This window comes from Podarcis vaucheri (genome assembly GCF_965113315.1).
Source record: "Podarcis vaucheri genome assembly, chromosome: 4".
Lineage (NCBI taxonomy): Eukaryota > Metazoa > Chordata > Lepidosauria > Squamata > Lacertidae > Podarcis > Podarcis vaucheri.
Window position 1 is genome coordinate 47516584 of NC_138762.1, and position 20542 is coordinate 47537125.

General features: G+C 39.4%; 1 protein-coding gene and 1 long non-coding RNA gene across 2 annotated transcripts in view; one reads left to right on the plus strand and one right to left on the minus strand.

Moving 5' to 3' along the window:
• ROBO1 (roundabout guidance receptor 1) overlaps nucleotides 1-20542 on the plus strand; it is a gene marked incomplete at its 3' end in the record, with an annotated part of 602172 nt that overhangs the window by 283159 nt on the left and 298471 nt on the right. The window lies entirely within an intron of this gene.
• On the minus strand, nucleotides 4039-8645 carry LOC309530969. The gene is made up of 3 exons (XR_014218994.1): nucleotides 8585-8645; nucleotides 5063-5096; nucleotides 4039-4187 (listed from the first exon to the last, which is right to left on the minus strand). It is a non-coding gene; the product is annotated as an uncharacterized lncRNA (long non-coding RNA).

The window sequence follows — 20542 nt, forward strand, 5'->3', positions numbered from 1 at the left end:
ACTTGAAAAGAAATATTATGTAAGTCTTTTGGCAGCACATAAGTGGATAGAAATTCAAAACAATATAATCTTTAATCTGTTGCCAAATGACACTGTGTTCTTCTTAAGAGACTAACAGGTGTTAGTGGTTTCTCTTGTGAGAACCAAGACATCACCTTACTAATGATACAAAATATTTTGCCTGGTTCATGTAAAGTGACTGGAATTGGATTACATCTTTAATAAGAAACTGGGAATGCTTTCAGAGCTGCCCAACTTATTGGATATAAAAGTGCATTTCTGGACTAAAACAATTTTTTTTTAAGCCTAGTGTCTCAAATCATTCATTTTGGAGATAAAGGTAATATTGTGAATTTCCTTCTTGTACAGCAATTTACCAGAAGCAGTAACATCTGTTTAAGAGAATACAGGAAATGGGTTGGGTTACTGAACTTGAGTAGAGATCACTTGCCAGCAGTGATTCTAAATTATAATTAAATTTCCTTTCTGTATCTCTAGCTGCACACAAACAATCCCAGAGATGATGCCATGATCCCTGTATCCAACAGTGATCTGAACAAAGTCAGAGGTTGCAGGAGCTCCAGATGGGGAACTGGGTCTGGGTCAGGGCTCAGCGCTGACTGCAGAACATAGAGAAACCATTGCACCTGAGCTGGTTGGACAAAAACTCACAGAGGAACCTCCAAAACCATCAGGGCATATAGTGTCAGATTCTGGATCCTCAAAGATACCTTCCACTGAGCTTGAAGAACGAGATGCCTCCCACTTGACATCACCAGTTTGGCAGTGCCAGGAGCACACCAGGAAGTAGGCTATGGAATGAAGGTGTGCCTGTCTTCAGGCCAGAGGATTGACTCTTTAAGGCTCGTAAGTTCTGTAAGGAGGTAGAACATAGAGGAGGCAGTCTGCAGACAGAGACATAAAGGACCGCAGTCTGAGTACAAAATTTGTTGGAGTAAATTGCTCACTTGGAGCTGGCTATTGTCCAGCAACCTCCTACCATCCTTGCATCTTTTTCCATAGGTTTTGGCATTGGATCAGAGCAAAACACAATTGGTAGATAGCATGGGCATAGCCAGGATTTATGATGGAGTAGTTCCAATGCCCAGGTAGCAGGCAGGGTGGGGATCCCTAGCTCACACCCCATCAAAATCATGTGCCCAGGGCTTGGTCCCCCCAGCCCTCCCCACACTACACCCCAGGTCAGGAGTCCTTTGGTTTCTTAAAGACTAAGGGTTATATTCCATGCTGTTCCTACTGAGCAGAACTAATTTCCATTCCACACCACCTCCCCACACATCCTCAAAATCTTCTAGGAGAGAGGTTAGGGGACCCTTCAGAGCGGATTCTTGGGGTGTGTAGGGGGCTTTAGGGACAACGAGGGGGAAAGTGAAATCCTGTCATCTGAGCAGAAGTCTGCTTGCACCATATTGGATTACAGCATAACAAATTTCTTTATGACGGTTTTCATTAAAGCCCATTTTGTGAAACCTTGGTTGACATATCTAAGGTACAAGTATGTTTGAATGGCAACACAATACAAAGCATACCTTAGGTGATAATTCAATTATAGCTTAAATTTATATTGCCCAGGCACAGTGATCATTTGTAGTAGCAGGAATCTTGATATTGTGGTTTTCCTGAAAAAGGCAGTAGATGCAGGATGTGAGTGTTTGGTGCTAAGTAAGCCCTGCACAATTCCACTGTGATTGAAAGTAGTAAAAATGGTTCATCAGTATAACAAATTCTGGTCTCTGCCCACCATTATGCTTAATGAGTAAGGTACGTCCCCCAAACTACACAGTTCCTGATTAAATCTTGTTTGGCAAGTAGAGAGAAATCCTAGTGGCATTTTCCACCTGCATAAACATCTTACATTGTGAACCGCCATGAGATCTACTGATGAAGGGTGGTATGATGATGATGATGATGATGATGATGATGATAAACAACCTGATACCTTCTTATTCTATTCCCTACTATGTGACTTTTCTTGTACTCCTTATCGCTACATTTTCTTTTAGTGTTACGATGACATTTAAAATGAATATGATTCTTTTATATAGCTCCATCATGTTTTCCGTTGATCATTCTCACTTTCAGATGATCTATGTTTTCTTTAGTCTTCTCATCTGTGTGTTGTGATGTGAGGCCTAGTACAAGGCAAGCCTAAGGGCAGGCATAGGCAAACTCAGCCATCCAGTTGTTTTGGGACTACAACTCCCATCATCCCTAGCTAACAGTGGTCAGGGACGATGGGAGTTGTAGTCCCAAAACATCTGGAGGGCCGAGTTTGCCTATGCCTACCTAAGGGGAACAGCTCTGATGTTGCTTCACTAGCCATCAAACTCAGACTGATTTTGCTACTACATAATAGTAGCAGCTGCATCCCCATGGAAAGGTTCCTTTTCTGTCAAAGGGTCCTAGCCTGCTCTATTGCTCTTCTGCTCTAGTTGAGGGGGGGAGATTCTCTGTGTGAGTCCTCTGAGTCCAAGGACAGCAACGCCATGTCCTCAGGCCAGAGAGGAGCTTGCACCACAGGCTCATCTGGTGGAAGTGCTTCTAGGATTCTCCCTGTAAACCATTTCCCATCTGCTTCAGAGTCCTTGGCCTCATCCCCAGAAGAAGGGGAATCCAACTCCAGGATACAGACTCAAATCTTTTACAAATGCTCAACATGTAAAAGTATGGAATTCATTAGTTTTATGTGGGTGCAATACTGGTCAAAAAGCTTGAGTATTCATAACTGTGTAAAGGTGCATAAAGTTAAGGTTTTTCTATCAGCTCTTCAACTCATAGCATAGATAAAACACAATGATTAGTGCAATGTGGAGTCAGTAAAATACCATATGCCCAAACAATTCTCATGGTCTTGCATTTGTGGATATGAGTTGATGAAAATAACTAGAACATTGACATTAATTCTTTAATACAGTGTACTGTATATGTTTTTAAATTGATATAATCATGTTAGTTCAGCAGCAGTTATAAACAGGCAAGTCACAACTAATACTGTTCCTAGATTTATTATATTAGAACCTCATGTTTGTCCCCCAGCAGCTGAAATGTTATTACTACCAACCTAGGGGAGTGGGGGAATGATTTCCAAAATATGCTGAGTTCTCAACATTCATTATGTTATTTACCAGGGGGGCGGGTCCCCCACCAGTGGTAAATGGCACACCTCCCAGCTAGCTTTATTGTCTTTTCATATTTTATTTCCATTAATAATGCTTATCAGTGGAACTGAGATCCTAAGGATGCTGGCCTCGAGTATAAGGGGGTTTGCAATATATAAATTTACAAAGTAACTGTGAGGATCAGGATGAATGCCATTAAAACTAATGTAGGTCAGATTCTGCTCATAACCTTTTACACTGTAAAAGGTAAATTGCACTCATAGAGAAAATGGGTTGGAGAAAAGAATAAGTCCACTGTAAGCAACAAATTCTTTTTTTTCATGTAAATTATTAGCTTTCTATGGTCTGTCTTATTTTTTAATTACTTTTGATAGTTCATTTTGAAAGAATTACCATATGCAACCATTGTCATTCAGTTGTTTGTACTCATTTATTTGGGATAAAGTAGCTTATTTCAGACTCGGTACAGTAACTTTTCCAACGTGTAGTTATTGTAGCAATGTGCACAAGAATCAGCAAAGTGGAAAATACAAAAACACTATTGGTTTTGAGGAAAGTATGCTAAGGAGCAGCAAGTGTGTGTGGATCATAAAAAGAAATGTTCCCTTTAACATTCTTTTTTACCTATCCATGTGTGTGCAGTGCTGCCATACACCAAGTTGGACCACTGCTCCATCTATCTCAGCATTGACCACACTTACTGGCAAAGACTCCCAACAATATCGGACAGGGGTCTTTCCCAGCCGTACCTGGAGATTCCAGGGATTGAACCTGAGACCTTCGGCATGTAAAGCATGTAGTTTGCCACTAAAGTATGGCCATTTCTTCCTCCTCAGCATAGGGGAAGCTGATAAGAAACTATCCTGCAAGCCTTTCTATCACTGTCCTTCATAGTGGCTGTTGATGCATACTGCCTTCTTCATAGTTGTGAAACAAGCAGGAACACACTCAGATCCATTCATTCCATCTTCCAGAGGGCATTGTGTGAATCAGCTCACAGCTCACAGAGTGGATTTCAAATGCTGCTGTTCTCATTTAATAATGCAGCTGCGTGGAGATCAAGGCAAATGTCTTTGAACACAAAACTTCAAAGCACAGAAAGAACTGCTTCATTTGAATAAATTCCGAGACCTTAAACTTAGGTATGGCCCCAATATTTTCAATAAGACTATTAAGACCAAGTAAGGACTGTGTGTACAAAAATGTTCAGGTGGCAAACTGGAGAGCTAGTTGCATATATGGATCTTTTCACCTCTTAATGGGGCTCATGGATCACGTCAATAAAAGAACATGCCTCCAAGCAAGTAGGTGACTGACATTAATTAGTTGGAGTTAGTTCCAAGTCTTTGTAAATGCCCCAGATTATTTCACTGTTGTCTCTGGTTTTTATCACATGCAAGGAAGCCTGTAACTTTCTTTGTTAAATAAAATAAAATAAAAAATTATATTAAGGTGGAAAGCCTTAATTACATTTTTTTTCCAGCCCATTGTATGGCTTGCTTTCTGGGATCTTGAATTCGTTTCTGTGTTGTGTTGATTAGCTCCTTTCTCAATCAGTGATTATTCAGGTTGAATGAAATGCAGTAACTCCTTTTTGTTGTTGTTGTTTAAAACCTTCCATCCTTAAGCCTCCAGCAGACTCTCTTACAGGCTATGCAAGGGAAAGGTTTGGCTGGTTAGAGCTGGGAGAAAGAAGACTCCAGTAATGCCTGGATAATAGATTAGGCAGATTAGGGAATGCTTGTTCCTTGAATGGAAAGGGGCACCTGGAATCCCCCCCCCTGCTTACTCTGCTTTCTTAACAGTTCCAGGTAATTGGAAAATTTTAGTATTCACTCATTGCTCAATTTAAACTAATGCAGCTTAGCTATGAGTATCACGATGTTGACTGGAGCATATAAGGATCAGTCTGTGTAGTTTACCTTGTTAAAGGAAGTAAACCAAAATTCCCTTAGCCTGCAATAAAATAAAAACAGGATTACAGAGCCAGACTAAGAAACACAATACTAAAATTAGAAATAATTGTGTCTTTTTAAATTTTTACATATGGCAATGGCTTCAGTTTTGAAACATAATATTCTCATTAGTGAAATTACAGGAGATTGTTTTGTATAATTATGTAGTTCTTGTAAGCTATGGGGAGCAGATAATTGCAAAATAAAAATACTGCTTACACAGAAAAGTGAACTCCAATGCTTATATAGAATTTAATCTGCTTTCTAGAGATTGCCCTCTAGTGGGCACATGGGAGATACTATCACAGCAATCACTTTCCTATTTGCAACCATTGAAGAAAACATCATATAATACATGATGCTTTCACAATCCAAACATCTGGTTACGGTCAGTAGCACATGTACATGTTTTTGGGCATCTGTCTGGTCATTCCCCTTCCCATCTTCCACACAAAATTGGGAGTAAGGAAAGCATTCATCTTCAAAACAGTAGAACAATTTTTCAAACTATATAATAATTCTCACTTTGCATTATTTTATAATGAAAAGTGGGTACCAAAATTTATACAAAAAGAGAAAAATTTTAACAACTTCAGTATCAAAACATTGTTACAACTGAATCAAGTTTGGCATGTTTAAGATAAGTCAGCACCTGTGTGCAGACTTTTGAATACAACTAGAGTTCTGAAGCCAAATATTATTTCAAAGAATTATGTGCACCTGCTACCTCTGCAGTTACCAGCTATGCACTTGTCTGCTCTCTGCCCATTTCTTTTCCAGTTTTCCCTCCTTAAACTTAACCTTTTTTCATCTCATTTCCCTGGATCATTAAATCCTTGTTAAGTGTCCTTTCCCAAAGTCACTGATTCTTTAAGGGACCTTGTCCCAGGAATGTCTGCCTACCCTTCCCTAGAGTCAAGACAGTTCAGCCAGGATGACAAAGACCAACTGATTGTCTATCCCAGGGTGGTCCAACTTTTCATACCAAGTGAGCCACAATAGTACTTTGACAGAGAACCTGTGAGCCACACACTACCTTGTTGCATGGTGGGAAGGGACTGAGGCCAAAATCTGATGCTTCCCCCAGCCCTTGCACTGCCTTCCCAAAGCTGGATAAGCAAGGATTTGGGATGGATGCACGGGGCTTTGGAAGGGTCATAAAGACCTCCCTCCTTCTTCCTTAAGCTGGGAAAGCACTAACTAGGCCAGGCTTCCTCAACTTCGGCCCTCCAGATGTTTTTGGCCTACAACTCCCATGATCCCTAGCTAGCAGGTCCAGTGGTCAGGGATGATGAGAATTGTAGTCTCAAAACATCTGCACAGCTGAAGTTAAGGAAGCCTGAACTAGGAATGAGGCTGGAGGACTCTAGGATCCTTTCAAAGCCTCACTTAACCTGCTTTCAGAAGGCAGTACGAGGGCTACAAGCGGGGCATCAAATGTTGCCGAAGGCCCCCACAAAGACATTGAGGGCTGCATGCAGCTATCGGGCTATGTGTTGGACTGCCCTGGCCTAACCCTTCTGTGACAGCCAAAGAACTAAGCCAGTCATTGCTAGAGGTTTCATTATTAGCTCAAAACCTCATAGCATATAATTTAGATACTGTCCATTTTTTAATGACTATTTGAAGGAAGATAATACGCGTAGCTGGAACTCTGATCATTGTTTCCAAAGCAATGGAAAATAATTTTGCTATAATCCTCCTCACACAGAAAATTGTATGTAGTATTTCTAAGGACTCTTAAGGAGAATTCATAGCATCATATTGTTAAGACTTCTTATATTATAAGAATAATAATATTATATTATATTAATTTCAATTTAATATAATGCACTGCTGTGTTGGCTTATTATTAATGAAAATGATAGACCAGCAGCCCAAGATTTATTTTTAATCAGCATGAAAAATCCAACCACCTTTCACAGAGAGACTTCATGATCTGTCAGCTCCCTTTTCCATTGTAGTTTTGCTTCCCAGGCATCTGTTTTGTCTGCCTTCATGCCCTTCAACAGCACAGAGCCCCATGTGCTGGAGCTCTTCAGACTTCTGTCTTTCTAGATCAAGATCCTGATTTCCAGGCAACTCTATTCATATTCTGTTCCTACTCCCTGGACTGCATCTCTTAACCCACAGATGGAGAACTTGTGGCCATCCAAATGATGTTGGAGTACAACGCTCATAGGCCATACTGGCTGGGGCTGATGGGACTTGGGAGTACAGAAACATCTGGAAAGCCAGAGATTCCCAATCCCTGTTTAAGTCCTTTATTCGCCTTGTTTCTTTATTTTTAGACTCTCTGCCTTTCCAGTGTCTCTGCTAGGCTGAGATGACATCAGAGCTCACATTGTAACAAGCATTTATGCCTATGACCATCCTCATTTTGGGGGGGGTGGATTCTTTGCAGAGCTGTTGTCATGGGAAGAAGGATTGTCTCCATGTTGATGACACAACCAGAGTGGTGCCCCTTCACAATTTCATGGATATTCAAATACATATCCTGCTTGACAATAATGCAATGCAGAGGAAATACACCCAAATTCTGTTGCTCATTGAAATATGCATCTGTGTTGAATCTTTCCTTCCTTATATATATTGACATTCTCTCCAAGGACCAGACAATGAAGTGATCATGTTCTAGTTTTTATGCACTGCCACATCAAGGATATTCATAAAATTGATGACAAATGCTCATATCATAAAAAATGTATCATGACCACCAAGAAAACAAATAAACTTGACACAGAGATTATACTTGCCAACTATCTTAAGAAAGACTAAGTAAATAGAAGACAATAGAAGACAGGCCAGATATTAAGGAGATTAATCACTTATTTCATCAGGGAATATATGCTATCGTACATAAAATGATTAATGATAGCATCATTAAGCTTAATCAAATAAAATCATTTCCATTTTGGATTGAAGCCAAAGATGCATAATATCAGAAAGAGAAGGCTTATTTCTCATTGAATTTCAACTGGTACATAAATGGAATAAGAAGACAGACAGGGAGAAACACATATACACATGTCCACATGCAACCCAACATTTGTGATTATGTAAATATTCTGCATCCATGGGGTCCCTCAAATTATTTTTAAAACAAGTTAACCTATAAGACTGTGGTATATAGAAAAGCTTGTAAATATCTTATTGCTGCCTCATGTAATCTTCTCATGCTACGTGTAGCCCTGGTGAGCTCTATAAGCATACAGCTCTTTCTTCTTATGTAATCCCAAATGGGGAAACCACAACTTCCATATATGGGTTTACTGGATCATAGCCTATCTTGAGTTGATGGGCAGATAGACATGTCTCCAAAGAGCAATTTCTACTTTTAAGCATGGATCACTGCTGCAGTTAGCTGCAGTTCTTAGAAATCAATTTACATGCAGTAGTACCCACTTTCACATGCACCTAATACATGCATTTGGTAATGAGAAAGGGAGCCTAATTTGGAAGAGCTCTTTTCTCTTTTTGGAGTCTCACCTGGTAAACAGAGGAATGTTGTCCTGTGTGGAATGGAGTTTGCTGCTCACCATCAGTTTCCTGCTACTCACGTGCTTAAGAGTTAGGATCAGAGAAAGCTGTCTTTGTTTCTGAAAGAAGAATAAAAAGCATTCTTTATACCAATATAAAGTAAAAAAAAAAAAAAAGTTGGAAAAACGCTTGCTGACAACATTTATTTGGGGGCCACAGGCACTTTCAGAATATCCGAATACAGCCTTCTGAGACAGCTGTTGATACTCTGGCCTCAAATGTGTGAGCTTGTTAAGGAATGGCTGCTTGCGGCATAACTTATTGTAAGGATTTATTTGGTGTTATATTTCCTCAGTGAGCTCATTCAGAATGCACAGTCCAGGATGAAGAAAAGTCTCATTCCAAAGGAAGTGAAAGAATATATATTGTTTGAGGTTTAAGTGAACATTTCACCTACCAGTACAATCATATACATTATATATACACAACTTCCGTTGGTTCACCTGCAAGGCCAAGTGAAGAAAGCTATATTCAGAATATTCCTAAACTGATGGTATTTTAACTACATTAAAAAGGAGGAGAAAGGAACCAGTAATGCACAGTTCAGCTTGAGTAACAGAGAATGAAGGCTGAAAAAAGCTCCATGTGACATTAGACTTGGAGGCAAAGAGGGAGGGAGGAAATGAGTTGTTTTTAGTGGCATCCGTCTGTTCAGGAGACAATAGAGGAGTCAAACCTTTGGCGAGTTATAGTTCCTGCTGTAGCTGTAGAGACTGATATGGGAGAGACATGTTTTGTTGCAGCGGGGTCAGATCCGGTTGTGCTGCTGCAGATGCTCTTTGGTGTTTCTTCCTTATGCACTCCTCCCAGGAAGAAAATGAGTAGCTAATTATTTTTCAAAGATGCTATGGAGATGTACAACTGTCATTCTTGAAATAATAATAATAATAAAACCAGCATCCTATAAAGGTGCATTGTTTATGCTCAGGGAACCCTAGAGTGCAGCCTAGTGGTAAAATGGGCAGAGTGGAATAGTCACTCTCCCATATTATTGCTTTTCTTGGTTATACAGTGCTGTGTGTGTGTTCTTGCAGATCACTTACTATAACATTTGCAAATATCTGGCTATCACAGATCAATCCAAGCTACAATTGTCCCCCAAGCACAAAGCAAGAATAAGTGCATGCAGAGCAGAACCCAAGCAGCTGAACTCAAGCACAGCACAGACTGTACATCATGTACTGACAACCATGCTGCACCATATCATAAGGCAGCAAGCACTTGGAAGCTGTTTCAGAAAACATTTATGCACTGTATGGATGGGCAGTATTGAAGCTGACAGTCTCTAGCCCGGAAAATAATCAGTGAATCCATGGCAGAGAATTCTAAACATAAGCAAAACAAATAACTCAAGGAAGTAAGATGAGCCACAGATTGCAGTTAAAAGTCATGCATATGTGTCATAAGGTTGAGAAATTGGACATTTTGAAGTATACCCATTTCAGACTTGCATACTTCTGAGACCTACCCCTTCTACAAATTCACGAAAAAACCCAAACGCTCCCTTTCATACACAGACACAACAGAAACACATAAACAATTTTGTTTAGGTTCACCATTCATTTGAGGATTGGTCATGTGTGGAGAGCATTAAAATTAAAAGGAGGAACATTTGTGTACCTTTTATTATGAAGCAGTAGCCTTGACATTCCTTATTTTAGTTGAAGCAATCTTGATTTTTCAGTCATGCCTTCAAGAGATTTCTGTTTTGTTTTCGCCCCAACGCTAGGCCACTGAAAGTTTTAATGTATAAGGCATTATTAAGCTTTACAACTCAAAAGTGGAAACACTGGTCATATACTGTATTTATCAACCATAAACAGAATGCATGCATTATACAGCACATCTGCTGCTAGATGATGATAGAAGCCATGCCACAAGAGGAGTGAGAAGGTCAGTGATACAAGCATGGAGGTAATTATTGTTTATGGCTGCACTAATTGATGTGGAGTGCTGCTCATGGTCTATGGTGTGAGGAGTCACAGGGTTCCACAGGGATTATAACATTCTTAGCTATTTCACAGCACTGTTTCACAAATGAGTTTCCTTTTGCCTCTACTTGCTAGTCTTCAACAAAAACTGTAAGATTCAAGAAATTAGGCATCATTTTATATTCACTTCATTAACTATTTCCTTTGTTTAAAAAACAACAATTCACCCCCTAGGATAGAAAGAATTTTGAACTTTTTTAAAAAAAGACAGCCTATTTTAATAAAACCAAGTTTGCTTATGAGAAGCACATAGAATATTATTTCCACCAATAAATAAACTATAGTGCTTATTTTGGCAGCAGCTGCTCATTTAATAGAACACAGATGTGTGAATATATCTGTGTTTACTTTAGTGCAGGGATCACTGTAATTTATAATCACCAAGAGGCTCTATCTGTCCACAGTGATCCCACAGACATTAAGGTAGGTCACAGATGTTGGCTTCACAGCCAACCAAGTCATGGAAGCTTTTTCTATTTTGATGCAAAGAGCTTGGTTAAAGAGTCACATATTAGTGGAGATTTCATGTAATTCATCTCCTTACCCGTACTTTTAGGTCTCAAGACTTGACTCATGAAGATCTAAAACTACAGCCTCCTGTGTCCATACAGCTTTCTTTTCAGTGCCAAAAATTACACAGCTAAAATGTAGGTGAAATTCTTCTGAAAAGTAAAGAAGATTCTGTTTCAATCATCCAAACCTGTTTGTTTCAGAATATTTTTCTTCCCCAAGGAAACTGGAGTCTAATCTGCAGGTCCAGTTTAATCTCTGTCATCATAATAATACTTGATTTAAAGGCATACCACTGTTCCTTGAAGGAGCACAGGGCTCTGCTCAACCCTTTGAGTAACTAAGAGCACCTCAGAGCTTTTCTTAAGTTATGCACTACCAATGATTATAGGCACAATCAACTGGGAAGCTCTTCTCTGCAAGTCCCATCACGATTAATTGATAGCTACGTAAAAGCTTTACTCTTGTACAACTTCAGATCACTTAGGGACTTGCACAGGATAACGTACCAGTGAATTGTACCCATTGGACCTTGGGCCTTGCCTAACAAATAACTGTGGCATGAAGCCCATGAAACACCTGCTTCACACACACATAGTGAGAAAAGTATCCCTGTGCAAGCAATTTTGTGTGTGTGCATGTGGATCTTTGCCAGTATGCTATCAACGAAAACCCATTTAAAAGTCCACAGTGGGTCTTCTATGAATGTAATAGCCTTTAATAATTTTTACTATACACTTTCCCCACTTAAATATTTACCCACATCGATAATCAGATTTTATCAGCACAGGTGTAGAAAGTTCAGCTTTAAAGCAGGTGATACTCTGTTTAGAAGTAAAACACAGCAAAGCAAAAGCTGTATGTGTGATATACTAAAAAGAATCCATTTATTGAGATATCTAATTTAAGTTAAAAAGCACAAACATAATGAGTAAATGTTGTCTTTACTGGGTTTTAAAAAAAGTTTTATTCTGGCGGTTCCCTCACTGCGTGAAGCCAAGTTACAGGGAACCAGGCAGAGGGCCTTCTCGGTAGTGGTGCCTTCCCTGTGGAACACCCTCCCACCAGATGTCAAAGAGAACAACAACTACCAGGCTTTTAGAAGACATCTGAAGGCAGCCCTGTTTCAGGAAGCTTTTAATGTTTGATGTATTATAGTATTTTAATATTCTTTTGGAAGCCGCCCAGAGTGGCTGGGGAGGCCCAGCCAGATGGGCGGGGTATAAATAATAAATTTATTATTATTATTATTATTATTATTATTATTATTATTATTATTATTATTTTATGTTGTGAGCTGCTCTGAGAACTTTTTTTAACAGCTCCGCCAATATGTACTGCAAGCATATAATTATATAAGTAAATAAATGCATATAGATAAAGACTGTTAGTTAATACTAATTTTACAACAAAGATTTTCCCTTCAGTAAGGTTACTGCAATAAGTATATAGATCAGTTGTGTGCCAGCACAACTATGATTAGAAGTGTTGAAGCATTTCTGGTTTAGCAAACTCTGTACCAACCCCAGTGAGTTGAAGCAATGACACCATCACATGGCTAGCAAGAACATGTGGTCTAATGGCACAGGCAAAACAGAGGAACTTGCTAGCACATAGGGGTGATGCACAACAAAAACTTGGTTTTAAAATGTAACAAGACAGGCTCCTGTGGTTGCCAGTTCAACAGGATGACTGAACAGATTCAGCAATAAAGTACCCGACCAGGGGTAGCCAACATGGGGCCTACAAAGGCCTTCCTTGGTACCTCCCCCACTGATATTAGGCTTGGAATAAGCATTTTATTGTAGCTAGTTTATTTTCCAGTTTACAAATGTACCCACAGGTTGGCAACCCTTGTGGTATACCTTTATATTTTCCAACCCAGTCAGTTTGTGTACAAACAATGCCAGTTTCAGTCTACTTATAACATATGTTTAACTCCAGTTTCCAGAGTTTTCACTGGTGCCTTGCCAGCCAGCTCTCTTTTTTCAGGCTACAGCTCTCAGTAGAGGCTATTGGAACAGCAGTCCCCAATCAGAACCTTTATCAGCTGCCTTTATCCATCCTCCCAAGAACAAAATGAAGCACCGTTGGGATACTCCATCAGATACTTTGCGTAGCCTGTCACCAGATCCTTCTAAAAATGAAGAGATGCAAATGTAACAAATAATAAATGTCTTTACAGTATTACACTGCCAGCTCTGGCTTGCTGACAAGCTCTTTATCCTCTTAAACAAGTAGAAATCAGTTGGTGCTGGAAAATAAGTGAACCTTGAACTGCTGGCATCCTTTAGAACCAGTGTGCAGAAGGACAACTTTCTAGAATTATATATTTTTAAAATTTCTTAAGGAGGCACTCCTTCAGATGTTCATAGAACAATCTAACTCCATCTAATTAATATCTTATATTTATGATGGCTGTCCGACAGCACATACAGGTGATCCAAAACACTGAGTCTATTGGGCTTGCCGATCGGAAGGTTGGCGGTTCGAATCCCTGTGACAGAAGGAGCTCCGGTTGCTCTTTCCCAGCTCATGCCAACCTAGCAGTTCGAAGCATGCCAGTGCAAATAGATAAATAGGTACCACCGTGGGAGGAAGGTAAACAGTGTTTCTGTGCACTCTAGTTTCCGTCATGGTGTTCCATTGCACCAGAAACGGTTTAGTCATGCTATCCACATGATTCGGAAAGCTGTCTGTGGACAAATGCCGGCTCCCTCAATCTGAAAGTGAGTGTCGCAACCCCATAGTTGCCTTTGACTGGACTTAACCTTCCAGGGGCCCTTTACCTTTTTTACAGGTTCTAATTGCCTCCCAGCTCAGTCAATTAGATGTGTGTCATAAACTTCCAAAGAAAGCTCATTCATGTTCAAGACTTTCTAGGCAAGTGACGACTTTCTTGCTTGACTCAGTCTAGATTTGTCTGACCCTGCTTCACCCTATTCTCCCATCCTGCCCTGCATGTTTCTTGCCTTTTGCTTTCCTAGAAACCGACTAATGCTATGATGAATCCCACAAACTTCTCCCAGCTAGGTTCCCAGTGGGCTCCAGGTCTTTGGCCAGATCTTTGAGGAAGTCACTGTCTGCCAATAAAGAGTGGAAATGACAACTGCTTCCTCCAGAGGACATTAGTATAGGTTTACTGTAGTGAAAAGCCTGTTGCAGAATATCTTTACAAGCCTGATATTCAGGCTTTTGTGTGTGGCATAGTACTATGTGCAGAGGAGAGCGCCCTCTGCACTATTAAAAATAGATTTAATATAATTCTTGCAGATCAACTGAAACATACACTTTCCAAGATACCTTTGAAATCTAAACTATTTTGAGATTATTTTTATTGAACAACTAACTATTTCTAATATAGTTTGAAATCCTAGGACAAGGACATTTCAAAACTCACTTTAAAAAGATCTATGGCTATACTTGGGCTTGCAGACTGTTTGACAGTGTATGTATGGATTACCGTATATATCATTTGAAAAGAAGCCGTTAGAAGCAGAGAATCATGCAGCTTTTTCGAAGTTGCTGCAGCTTTTGAACTTCTTCTATCTGTTGCCCTAGGTGTTTCATTAGCACTTCAACTACAGTTGCATCGCATTAACCTTTTTATAGTTTAATGCATAAATTTAAAGTAGGACATGAAAGAAGGGTTGAAGGGTGGAGAAAAGCGATTCACAGAGAGAATGAGGAGAAATGAAATGTGAATGTAAAATATAGCTATTCCTAGCAAAATCAAAAGAGAAAAGACCTACCAGAAAATCTAAATTATAATTTTTAAATACATGATGTTATAGAATGCACTGTGGATCTGGACTCAAGCACACTTTCTTCAACAGACATATTAAGTGCATAGATCTGGAGTATGGAATTTGGTAATAGATAGCATCTGAAGTGGAAGGTTTGCTATCCTTGTACAAGACTCTTGATCTCAGGTAGGAAACAACCAGCTTTTTTTAATTCAATACACAACTTTTGTTTTTATGTTGCTATTTTTTCTTCTTCACTATACAGTCATACCTTGGTTCTCAAACGCCTTGGTACTCGTCCGTTTTGGCTCCCGAATGTCACAAACCCAGAAGTGAGTGTTCCGGTTCATGAACATTTCTTGGAACGCGAACATCCGATGTAGCTTCTGCGGCTTCCGATTGGCGGCAGGAAGCTCCTGCAGCCAATCGGAAGCCGCACCTTGGTTTCTGAATGTTTTCGAAAGTCAAACGGACTTCCAGAATGGATTCCCTTCAGGAACCAAGGTACGACTATATGGTGGAAGTTATTTATAAAGCATCTAAAACCATGAAGTGTTGAACAAAGATTAAAAAGCAATACACACTCTGCCTGCAGATTTTCAATTTAGGACTCAGCTAGGGCTTGCCAATCAGAAGGTTGGCGGTTCGAATCCCCGCGACAGAGTGAGCTCCTGTTGCTCGGTCCCTGCTCCTGCCAACCTAGCAGTTCGAAAGCACGAAGTGCAAGTACATAAATGGGTACCGGTCTGGAGGGAAGGTAAACGGTGTTTCCGTGTGCTGCTCTGGTTCACCAGAAGCGGCTTAGTCATGCTGGCCACATGGCCCGGAAGCTATACGCCGGATCCCTTGGCCAATAAAGCAAGATGAGTGCCGCAACCCCAGAGTCATCTGTGACAGGACCTAATGGTCAGGGGTCTCTTTACATTTACCTTTATTATAGCTGCAAATAAAACATTTTAACTGCGTTGTAAAGTGCATTATACAAATGTGGCACTAGATGGCGATGGTGAGCTATGGCAAATTCAATATATTTAAAAAAGCAATTTCACAGCGTTTTTATATGTGTCTAGATTCCACCATTGTTAAGGATAGGACTTACTTGTAAGTGGCAAATGAGGAAATGCAAATGACAAATGCTTTCTGTTTTCACACTTCTTCTGTAATATGCAAGAGTGGACCTCTTACCCCTTTGTGGAAACATATGTGTACACACCATACATTTAAAAAAACATTTTGCCCAATAAGAATCTTGGGAAGTATAGTTTGTTAAGGATGCTGGGCATTGTAGCCTTGTGATGAGTAAACTACAGTTATGAGGATTCTTGTTTGCAAGCCACTTTGGGATTCTTTTGAATGAAAAGCGGCATAGAAATACAATAAATCAATCAAAATGTGCTTTAAAAGTACGGTGCGTATGCAGTTGATTAGTGAAGATATAATTTTTTTAAAAAGCAGAGTTCTTTAAATTAAGAACTACCAGTTCTTGTTAGTGTAGGACAACTGCATACAAACATAATTCCAATGTCTTTGATGGGATTACATTTAAATTACATCTGAAACAGATGCATTTTTCTAACTGACCTTTATCAAACTATATCAAGTTCAGTACAAACCATTTCTGTTTTGTACTGTACTGTATTTTCAAAGAGAAACCTGAAGTTTCAGAAATTATTAAAGATGCATCAGGCTTTATTATTCAAAACATGGATGCAGACGCTGCACTCTACCTTAAGACATAAATTTGGATACTCATAAAACAAGCCAAACAATTAATCCCTTCACCAAGGGATGACATGAAACCTCAACCAGGGTAGCTTCAAACACCATTAAAGGCTGTCTTTGTGCTCATTAGCACCATTGGGACAGCATTTTGTGTTGGAGGCTTTAGGTTTTACCAATTCAGCTCCAAAGAAAGTTGTTACAAGCTTGTATTCTGCAGTTCACAGGCTCTCAAAAAGAACACATTAAAACAGTTAGAATCCCCAGGGCAAATGGAGGAGATTAAGTAGCCTTCTCTTGCAACAGAATCCTGAGCAGACAAAGCTTGGTATTGTGTATTCAACACACTATCTCTTTCTAGCACTGAACTTTACTATTGTCCTTCCAGATTCTAGTTTACAAAGTGTTTGGGGGGCTTTGCGTAATGGTTCATTGGCACCACCATTGACATCCATCTGAGTGTGGGAACTTTCTGAACAGGACGTAGTGCCTTCCCAAGCAGCTTGACTATTATATCAAATCTTTTTCTTGGAACTTCACCTTTTAAAAAAACTAAAAATAAATGCAAGATTCTATCCTTTTCATCTAAATAAATCTTATTACTTACTCTGTATCCATGAATATGCTATAAATGCTATAACTATATGAGCATATTTCAGATTGATTCAATTTTTTATGATATTGAGTTAAATGCTTGCAACAGTTTCCATTAAAAACTGTTTCAACTGAAAACCCTCTATTTGTATTTTAAGCACCTTTTTATTTCTTTGAAGCTATCATATTTTCTGCTGAAAGGCTTCTCATTTTTGCATCTGTTAACTAAAAAAAAAAATGCTTTTCAAACTGTAGAATATGAATCTGGCAAGGAATGAAATACAATACTTTATAAAAGCACAGACACTCCTATAGTGTCAGGGACTGAGTCTTGTGTACTCTTCTTCAAACTGTACATAATCTATCAGAAACATTCTAGGATAATTGATTGGTTGTAGTCCTTTTTTTGTCAGTGGGTGGCTGCTGTTTATACTGTGTGCTTGCAAGAGCCTCCTTGGGGAGGGCAGGATGATGCAACCCCTATTGCAGTGATCATGGGTAGAGGGAGACATTGCCATGGGGAAATGATAAATAATCACTGAAGAGCAGAGTGAGGCTATTTACACTTTGTTCCTTGCTCCTACACTTCCCATATCTGAGTTCCTGGTTGCTTATCTGCTGTGCCCACCAGCCTGGGCATACTGTTGTACTATTGTTTAATGCCAGAATGGTGCATAATAAGACTTTCTATGATTTGATCATGGATGAGGGTGCTATTCTGATGTGTATTACTGATACCTGGGTGGGTGAGCTGGGAAGGGTTCATCTAACACAGGTATTCTGCCCAGTGTCATCAGCACAGGCTGCATAGATGAGGTGGGTAGAAGCTGTGATCCACTGGACTTCCATGTCCGTTACCAGGAAACACCCCTTGGAACTGGCTATGAAGACCTGCACCTATTATTGGGCCAAGGAGACAGTAATCTTGGGTTGCTGTTGGCATACCATCCACCCTGCTGCCCAGCAGCTTCTCTGACTGAGCTAGCAAAGGTAGTATCAAGTATAGTGTTGGAGGAATCCAGAACAATAGTGCCTCTTGTGTTCTGGCTCAGGACTTCATAGTCTCCATGACACCCATGGGGCTGTCTGTCACTGATATGATGGAAAGGGCAGGGGATTTCAGGGGGATATCACAACATAACACTTGTTTCTGTTTCCTTACCTGATCATTTCCATGTTTTGTGTGGTTTTTCATGCAACATAAAAGCCACTTCTGGAAATCTAGCAGAAGTTTAGCACTCATGTCTGTGTTAATTGCTTCCAACAAAAATCCATTTGCAATGCCATTAACCCATAAAATCACAGGAGTTGTGCGCTGTATTTTTTTCACGAGTTTTATGAGTCACCGCATATGATGAAATTTGGCATGGTATCCCAGCATACAGTTACTTCCTGCCATTTTCATAGGTGAATCATGGGGGAACAGAAGCAAGTATTAAGTTCTGCAGAGAGTGGTTATTCTTCAACTTAAAGAAATTCTGTTATCCAGAAGATCTAATAAGAAAGAAACAGATATAATTTGCAAGCATATTGTCATTAATGAAGTTGTTGTCAAATATACAATGCTCCAAATTTTTGATGGTAATAATTACTAGCTTTCCTGCCTATTCAAAGCAGTGAGAACAAAGGTCAAACCATTGTTTAAGCCTGTTATGTGAACTCGTTTAAAAAATTGTGTTAAAAGGTTGTCTGCCTCTATCCAAATTTTATTTACAGGTGTGTGTGTTTTTGTTAGTGGAACCTTGCAACATTTTCCAATTTCTAGAGGGGTTTCTTCACAAGGTCTTCATACAGTTCTCTCCTTTTAGAGTACTGTACTCGGAACTAGCATTCCACTTGGGTATCTCTGCTCATGTGACAAGTGTTACCCTTGAGAGTTGCAACAATTTTTTTTTTAAAAAAAAACATAGTTTATCTCTTGTTTTATTTTTCTTCCTCATGTCCCCTGAAATATCATGTAGGGGGAACATAGTGACTCTGCCAAATGGAATTTCATCGACATGGAATTTCTGCACAAAAGAAGATAGTTTGTCAAAGCACTTTTAAAAATATCAGTTATTTAAACTGATATTTAATCTCTGTACCTGTAAGAGTGTGTAAATGGACAATGTGTTTGCTCTGAAGAAACATAAATTAGGCAACCATAACAATGATGGTTTAGCCAGCCAATCCAAGCTGTTTCTGAGGTGTTGGTACTGTCACATGATGATAACGTTTAGGGGCCACAAGTGAAAGCTGAGTGCAGGGTGAGGACCAAAAGTGGACAAACTACCCCAGAAGGCACAATATGTTTCCCCCATCAGAGATACATACTACTGCTCCTAACACCCCACATAATTCATAGAATCATAGAATTGTAGGTTGGAAGGGACCACAAGGATCATCTAGTCAGTCCCCCTGCAATGCAAAAATATTTTGCCCAACATGGTGCTTGAACTCACAGCCCTGAGATTAAGAGTCTCATGTTCTACTGAGCTATCTGGTGAGAGAATATAATATTATATTTATTAGTAGCTTTTTTTCAGAAAAGTGAAACTCAAAGCAACTTACCAAAATGAACATTAAAAAACAAGGATATAACAACCTAAACACAATTTTTTAAACACAATTTAAAAAAAAACACAGATATAACATCCCCACAAATAGATAAGCAGAAAATTAAGATGTATTCCCCTGCAACTTACTACAAAATACCTTTTGTACTCAACACCCCCAAACAGCCACTATTCTATCTTCTAGTAAAGTGGGTGATTGTTAATTGTTAGTCCTATATGTCCTGAAATCTTTTGAAAATGTAGCTTCTCCTCCTCCTCCACATCTACTTACTCTGATAACTGCAAAAGACTTTATACACCCCTCTCTTTTCAACAGCTGCTTCTAGAATTATCCAGGGATCATTGTTTTGTGGCCAAGACACTGCTTAAATAAGCAAAACATCAATTAACTACAGAAGCACTAAAATCCAAGGCCCTTCATAACTGAAACAGCCAATCAGCTGCAAAACTTGAATCTGCATTTAGAGTCGGATCACAGTGTTTCTGACATCCCTCATTCCTGTCTGGTTAGTGTTTAAATTCTATGGGTAGGATTTTCTATAATGAGTGCAACACATAAAACCTCTCTGGTTCACAATAAGGTCATGTAAATCTTTCTTTCAACTCTAATTTATGGGAGTTTCCCATCTATATATTTTTTGTTTTCATAATCTTCCAGGGAAGACCAACTATAACATGAATATGAGCTCATTAGTGAATTTCTACTGGAGCTTAGAGGCTTACCAACAAGCATTTCAGTTAGATTAAAAACTGGGATAGATAAATATATCAGGCTATGCTACGATGAATAAT